Source organism: Pseudonaja textilis, chromosome 11 (genome assembly GCF_049901715.1).
Source record: "Pseudonaja textilis isolate UNSWEBS1 chromosome 11, rPseTex1.2, whole genome shotgun sequence".
In the NCBI taxonomy this organism is placed as follows: domain Eukaryota; kingdom Metazoa; phylum Chordata; class Lepidosauria; order Squamata; family Elapidae; genus Pseudonaja; species Pseudonaja textilis.
Window position 1 is genome coordinate 14857828 of NC_142000.1, and position 7005 is coordinate 14864832.

The 7005-nt window shown below is 43.3% G+C and overlaps 1 long non-coding RNA gene across 1 annotated transcript in view; it reads left to right on the forward strand.

Annotated features, from left to right (window-relative positions):
- The window catches only part of LOC148124842 (uncharacterized), a 75985-nt gene that overhangs the window by 52793 nt on the left and 16187 nt on the right, over window positions 1–7005 (forward strand). The window lies entirely within an intron of this gene.

The following is a 7005-nucleotide window of genomic DNA, read 5'->3' on the forward strand; positions in this document are numbered from 1 at the left end:
TCTTAAGTTTACAAAGCACTGAGCTGTAAATATCCATAAAAATGACAATTTGGTCAGCTGTATTTATTTCTAAGCAGGTCAAAGGACATTAGCATGTTCAGCTGCATAAATCTGTTAAGTACAGTCCAGAAATTCTCATGTTTTCCAAATTGCATTGGATTTTTCTTTCTAGGCTCGGAGAATATGGCGCAATAATAATTGCTGAAAATAAAGTGTCTGGAAAATTGTGGGGAAACCTTTATGCAATCTTTATTTCCAGAACAGATAACTTTTTTTAAGTAAGAAAAAAGGAGAGTGAGAGAAAGGGAAGGAGGAAGGAAAGAAGGAAAGTCAGTCAGTCAGTCAGTCTGTCTGTCTGTCTCTCTCTCTCTCTCTCTCTCTCTCTGTCTCTGTCTCTGTCTCTGTCTCTGTCTCTCTCTGTAAACCTAAAGGAATTTTTCTCCTGCATCCCCAATAGTAAAATTCGATGAGTTAGGGCAATTACACAAAGACATGATCGGAAGTTCCCTTGGGTACTATAAGGATATACAATAAAACCTCTGGTCACAAACGCTCCTGACCGCAATCAAAGTGGGTGACGACCAAACATTTCACCAAATTTTTGCATCTGGCCGTGAACAAATATTCGGGTGGCAATCAAGCACAGCCACGGCGATTTCCCCTTCCGCACCATTTTTTTTTTTTTGTATGCATATGCGCAGTCAGTTTCGCTTGTGGTCACAACCAAATCAGTTTGCAAACAAAGTCACGGAACGGATTACGGTTCTGACCAGAGATTCTCCTGTACTCAAAATTCTCAGAAATCTTCCCAGAAAAATCATATGGTGCAGCAGCTGGTGAGATAGAGGCATGTCACTTCACCATAAGTGAACTCTTGTCACTGCCTGAGGTGTCCCACCTGGTCTGCTGAAAACAGAGAGGCCGAAAACCCATTGTTGGGTGCCGATGGAAGTGCGATAAATTGGTGAGAACAAATTTATTTATCAAATCGGGTTATATTGGGAAACACCCAACCAGGGAGGGAGGAGGTCTCAAACAGGGCATTAGCCTGGCATCCTTGTGCAGCTGCAAAAGACCCTGGACTAATCCCCACTTAAACTCCCTATCTTATCTTAACCTTATCTATCTATTCCCAGGAGAAAGCAGACAGTCTGGGAAGATTCCTGTACAACAAGCAGAACGTAATAAAGTAGTTGTTCTGACCAAGGCTTCCTGAGATGGTAATTAAGCACACGCTTAATTAAAACAATTCTTGTTTTACTTCAGTGCTGGGAATTACGTTCATTTCCAGACGTATTGAGATCCAGACAGTCCCTCGAGATAAGCACCCACCTTTCTCTCCTTTGAATTGCTGCCAACAACTAAACTGCCAAATGAACTACAAAGAACCAACCGAAGTACAAAGTCCACGCAGAGCTTCAAGGATTAATCCGAACAGAATGAACGACTTTGCTTCCTGCAAAGGTTTCTTCACCTTTGCTTATCCTTTATACCTTATGGGAAGGGCAATCACTCCAAGCCTTACTCCCGAATCGCCCCTTTTGTCTCAGCTGCTCTTGCCTTCTAGCAGCTCTGCGCGTGCACACACACACACATACACACACACTGGGAACAGGCTCCCCTGGTTCCTCTGCCTCACTGCTGCCAGACTCCAGGACCTCCGGAGTCAGCACCCCATTCCCAGGTGGTCCTGGGCCCATCCCTCTATCAGATGCAGGACCCTCGTCCGAGTCCTCCCCAGACTCCCAGACTGGTCCCCATTCTTCCCTACTGTCTGATTTTGCTGCCGTCTGCACGGGCTACCTGCAAACCACAACAGTAGTTACATTCATACTTAACATGTATGAATATGGTTGCTTGCATCTAACAGCGTCTTCTGGTAACTGGCCTGATGTTTAACAGGACAGAATGGAACACAAGTCATGTTTCTTCAATGCCAGCAGTTCAGAAAATCCCTTCCATAGACACAATAGAATCCCACCCACCCACGGAAAAAGCAGGAACTGCCCCTCAACTGTTCGTGCAGGATAAACACGCGCACTTTCCTTGCTATCTATCTGCTTTAATCTAAAATATAGAACCTGATGGATGCCCTGGGTAAATCAAGCATTTTCTGTCTGCCAAAAGAGGTTTGCAAAAGCTTATTTTGTGCCATTACCATTTTTTCTGGTGTCTGGGTGTAAATCATGACAAGTACCAACCCTATTCATCCCCTTTAGAAGTAACGCCTTGCCTTTGCATAATTATCCAGACCCCGTGGAGAGTTCTGGGCACAGTAAATCTGTTCATTTAAAAGGTTTCGCTTTAAGTGTAACACCGCCATAAATTGGGGGGGAGGGGGAGAACAAATTTATTTATTTAATAGGTTTATTCTGTTAACTGGCTTGATAACCATCAAGACTTCTGCTGTTTCATTTGACAGGCCTCCTGCTAATGGGCCTGATTTATTCCGGCGGTGAATATTTATGTAGGAAGGCTCAAACTCTGTGTAAGATTGGTGGAAATTGGTATATGGCTATGATTTACTCTCATTATTAGCGGAGACCACTGAACTTCAGAGGACTTTCAGTATGTCTACCATAGGATGCCTGGGAAAAAAAAATCTTGTTTGGGTAATTTGACCAGGGCAGGAAGAAAAACTGGGAAGTATGAAATTGAGTCCATTTGGAGTCCATTTTTCAAACTCCGCAACTTTAAATGTATGGACTTCCAACTCCCAGAATCCCCCAGTCTGCATGCCAAATTTGAAAAACACCGATTTAGCACTAGCAGTAGCATTTGGACTTATATACTGCTTCACAGTGCTTTACAGCCCTCTCTTAAGCGTTTTACAGAGTCACCCAATGGCCCCCAACAAATTTGGGGTCCTTGTTTTACTGACCTCAGAAAGGATGGAAGACTGAATCAAGCTTGAGCCAGTCAGGGTCGAACTCCTGACTGTGGGCAGAGTTAGCCTGCTCAGTTGGAGTTGTTCAGTCAAGAACTATTTGTATAATGAAGAAGAAAAGTTTTGCTAAGGAACACAAATCTTGTTTTTCCTTCTAATTTCATCTTCCTCCTTTCGTTCAGCACCAACATTGATGCCATAGAGAACTGCTTGGACTAGATTAGAAGTAGTTTTTTTCCTTGTCTATCACATTCGTAAGGAACATCTAAAAATGTTTTGGAAGATGATGAACAAGGAAAAATTGATTTGGGAAAAAAAAACAACCCAGTGTTTATTTAGTTAAAGCGTTTTGCCCCGCACTTAAAAATAGCACAATATTACTGTACATGGTGGAGGGAGTGTTGCATTCACAATCTGTTTTTCTTTTCACAGCTCTGTGTGAGGATTCATGTAGTCATGTACCAGTGCGATTATGCTGTGAAAAGCATTTTAGCCAACTAATTATATCAATGTAGTAATCATTTTGCACAGATTTGCACACCCTAAAATAATGGCAAGGACAAAACATATTGGTTTAAAGATGTATGCAAGTCGCACCGGAAAATACCTTGCAGGAAAGGTGTTCCTTCCTCTCCTAAATAAGGTAGAATATCTCCTAAAAGGAGATAATCCAATATCTGCAGGTTTTAGGAATAATTATATTAAAATTGTGTTTTTAAAAAACTTCTCTTCTTTTCTTTGATTGGGAGAAGGTATAGGGTGAAGGAGTGATGCAGTGGTCTAGAGGTGAATCTCTTGCCTCATAATCAGGTGGCTGCGAGTTCAATCCAAGGCAAAGGCAGATATTTCTCTCTCTGGGCACATTGAGAGTTTATCTGCTGAACAAAACTCCACATTGGTGACAGGAAGGGCATCTGGCCACTAAAATACTCTGCTAATTCCATTCAGTTTCCCAGATTCTACCTGCAAAGGATTATGGGGGGGGGGGGTCATTAAAATGAGATGATAGGTCACCTTTAAGGTCCTCTTATGGCTAAATTCCTAGATACCCTGGAATTTAGACCTAGGGATGACCTTGATTATCGTCTCATTAACATCTACACAAACACAGAGAGACACCCACATGCACCCCTGCAAAGGGTTATTGACCCTGCCTCCATGCAAAACAAGGCATTCCCTTTTTTGCAGCTGTCCCATATAATGAACAATTCCCAATCTCCCTGCTTTTTGCAAATAGTTTTAAGACCTCCTTCTCTCACTGAGTTGGGAGTGAAGGATACACGGGCTGCCTATTGGATAGTTATTCTTCAGGTCTCTTCATTCGGGGAAGCATCTTGAGGCCTTCGGGCGCGGGCAAATCCGCGTCATCATTTCACACCCACGCTCGATTGCACCCATGGGGATAACGTGGCAAGGGCTCACCACCAATCAGGAGAAGCGGGCCTACCTTAAGGAGAAACAAAACCTCAGAAGGGTGAATGGAAATTGGGCTGCCGTGCCTCCATTGTTTGTGATGGTCTATGGAGAGTCTCAATCATCGAGGTCCAGCTGGGAACTGTACACAAGAAAGTCCAGTTGTCTTTTGGAAAAACCACTTTTAGGATTATCTGCGGTTGAATGGAGTCAAAGTTGCAAGAGGGAGGGGCTGCTTCCAAAGGGCAACAGAACTTGGAATGCCTGATGGGCAGGAAGACAGCAAAGGCAGGCCCACCTTAGCCATTCATAAGTATATCTACAATCACCTAGATAGTTGCTTTAATCTGGCAAGATTCTGTCTGTAGGTGGACAACCCTAAAGAAAGACAATCCTTAGAAGTAACTCCCCGCGTCACTCTTGGTTCTTTGGGCCTGAAAATATCCCTCTTTCCATCACACTGTTCAACCCCTCATTTAAAAATCACCTGAGTTGTTTGTAAAGTGGATACTGGGTAAGGTTTAGGTAATGGGATGATAATAGAATCTTATCATTTTTCCATAAGCCGTTCCTCCCTCTGCTTCCCCCGCCCCTCGCAAATTTTAAATCTTATTTTGAATTCTCAAGGGTGTCAGTTCTAAACCAGACAGGCCCAGCTGGTGGAAACTTACAAGTGGAAAGCTGCATTTTTTAGCAGCTTCAAAGTTATTTTTAGAAAACATCTTTAGTTTCCAATAAAATTAAGTTTGAAAGGCAGTATCTTAAAAAAAAAAAAAAAATGGGCTCAAAACATTTTACAGTTGACATGCTGGCCCAAAAGAATGAAGCACAGTGGCAGGTCTGTTTCAGTCAGAAAGTCAAAGCAGCGTGTCACTTTTACCAGCCTGGAGCAGCTACACCGCTTTTACTCCGTTCCTTTCTCTGGCACAGATGTCTTTCTCTCCCTTCGTAGAAGCCCCTCAGGGGAGATCAGTGGTCCTTGATACTTTGCGAGTGTCTCCTTCGACACTTCATTTCCAGCACTGAAGCAGATTGTGTTGTCGCTGACTCTCAGCCAAAGCATCTCATGACCAGTTTGTATAGGTGTACTTATTTTTTTTCCCCTTCCCTTCCCTTATGTCTGATTCTCACAGATTGCTTGGATAAAGCCCTGCAGTTCTCTTGGCAAGGTTATTTTCAGAAGTGGTTTGCCATTGCCTCCTTCCCAGGGCTGAGAGAAAGTGACTGGATCAAGGTCACCTTGCTGGCTTTATGTCTAAAGTGAGACTAGAACTCTCGGTCTCCTGGTTTCAAGCCTGATGCTTGAATATGTAGTAATGAATATGTTCTGTACTAATGAAGAGTTGTGGTGGCGCAGTGGTTAGACTGCACTACTGCAGGCTGCTTCTGCTGACTACCGGCTGCTTGCAATTTGGCAGTTTGAATCTCACCAGGCTCAAGGTTGACTCAGCCTTCCATCTTTCCAAGGAGGGTAAAATGAGGAATATGCCAACTCTGTAAACAGCTTAGGGAGGGCTATAAAGCACTGTGAAGCGGTATATAAATCTAACTGCTATTGCTATGTAGCAGTGAACTATTTTGGCTTCTGGAAAGATCCAAGTTCTGTTCTCTCCTTGAATATGAAGCTCACCAAGAGGGCTAGTCTGAAAGTTGGGGTTACTTCATAGGATTGCTGTTGCAATATAAAATTAGGGTGAGCCCTCTGTACACAAACCACTTTAAGTTCTCACTGGATAAAGATAAAGGTTCCCCTCGCACATATGTGCTAGTTGTTTCTGGCGCTAGGGGGGCAGTGTTCATCTCTGTTACAAAGCCGAAGAGCCAGCACTGTCCGAAGATGTCTCCGTGGTCATGTGGCCGGCGTGACTAAACACCCAAGGTGCACAGAACTCTGTTCCCTTCCCACCAAATTGCTCCCTCTTTTTCTACTTGGATTTTTAACATGCTTTCAAACTGCTAGGCTGGCAGAAGCAGGGACAAGTAGCGGGAGCTCACTCCGTAATGCCGCGCTAGGGATTCGAACCGCCAAACTGCCGACCTTTCTGATTGACAAGCTCAGCGTGTTAGCCATTGAGCCACCACATCCCATAGCTCACTGGCTAGATGGGATTATACAGTATAAATGATGACATAAATGTTATGGAGACTTGAACATGCTGTGTTTTTAAAATATAGTACAGGCCGAGGAACACAATTGTGTTCCGCTCATGGGCTCTCATCAACATGCCTTGCTTCAAACCTAGACGCCTGTTCAGTTGGAGATGTTTTGACTGAATTTCAAATACAGAATAGCCTAGCTAAGATGGCTCATTAAGAACCCTGTCGCTCAGTTAAGATTTCGTGAACTGCAGCACACTCTAGTGATATCAAGAAATTATAGAATAAAACTTAGGCAGGGTGAGCGTTTTTCCCCCTCAATAACTGGTATGTTGAAATTATGACGAGCTTGTGTTGCATAATCCAAAGCAATATACTGGATTGAGGTTGTTTAAAATATTGGATACACCTTGGCAGCTAAGAGAACCAGGTATAGTCTACCTACAAAGAAGAGAATTCAACTCCCCAGGTATTTGTCCTGGTTCCAACATTATGGTGATTCTCAGTCATCCAGGTCATGGTTGTCCCAAAGGTGCTTTCTCAAGAGGTAACTGGACTTTTCGCTTTTTCTTTGAAGATGTTTCACTTCTTATCCAAGAAGCTTCCTT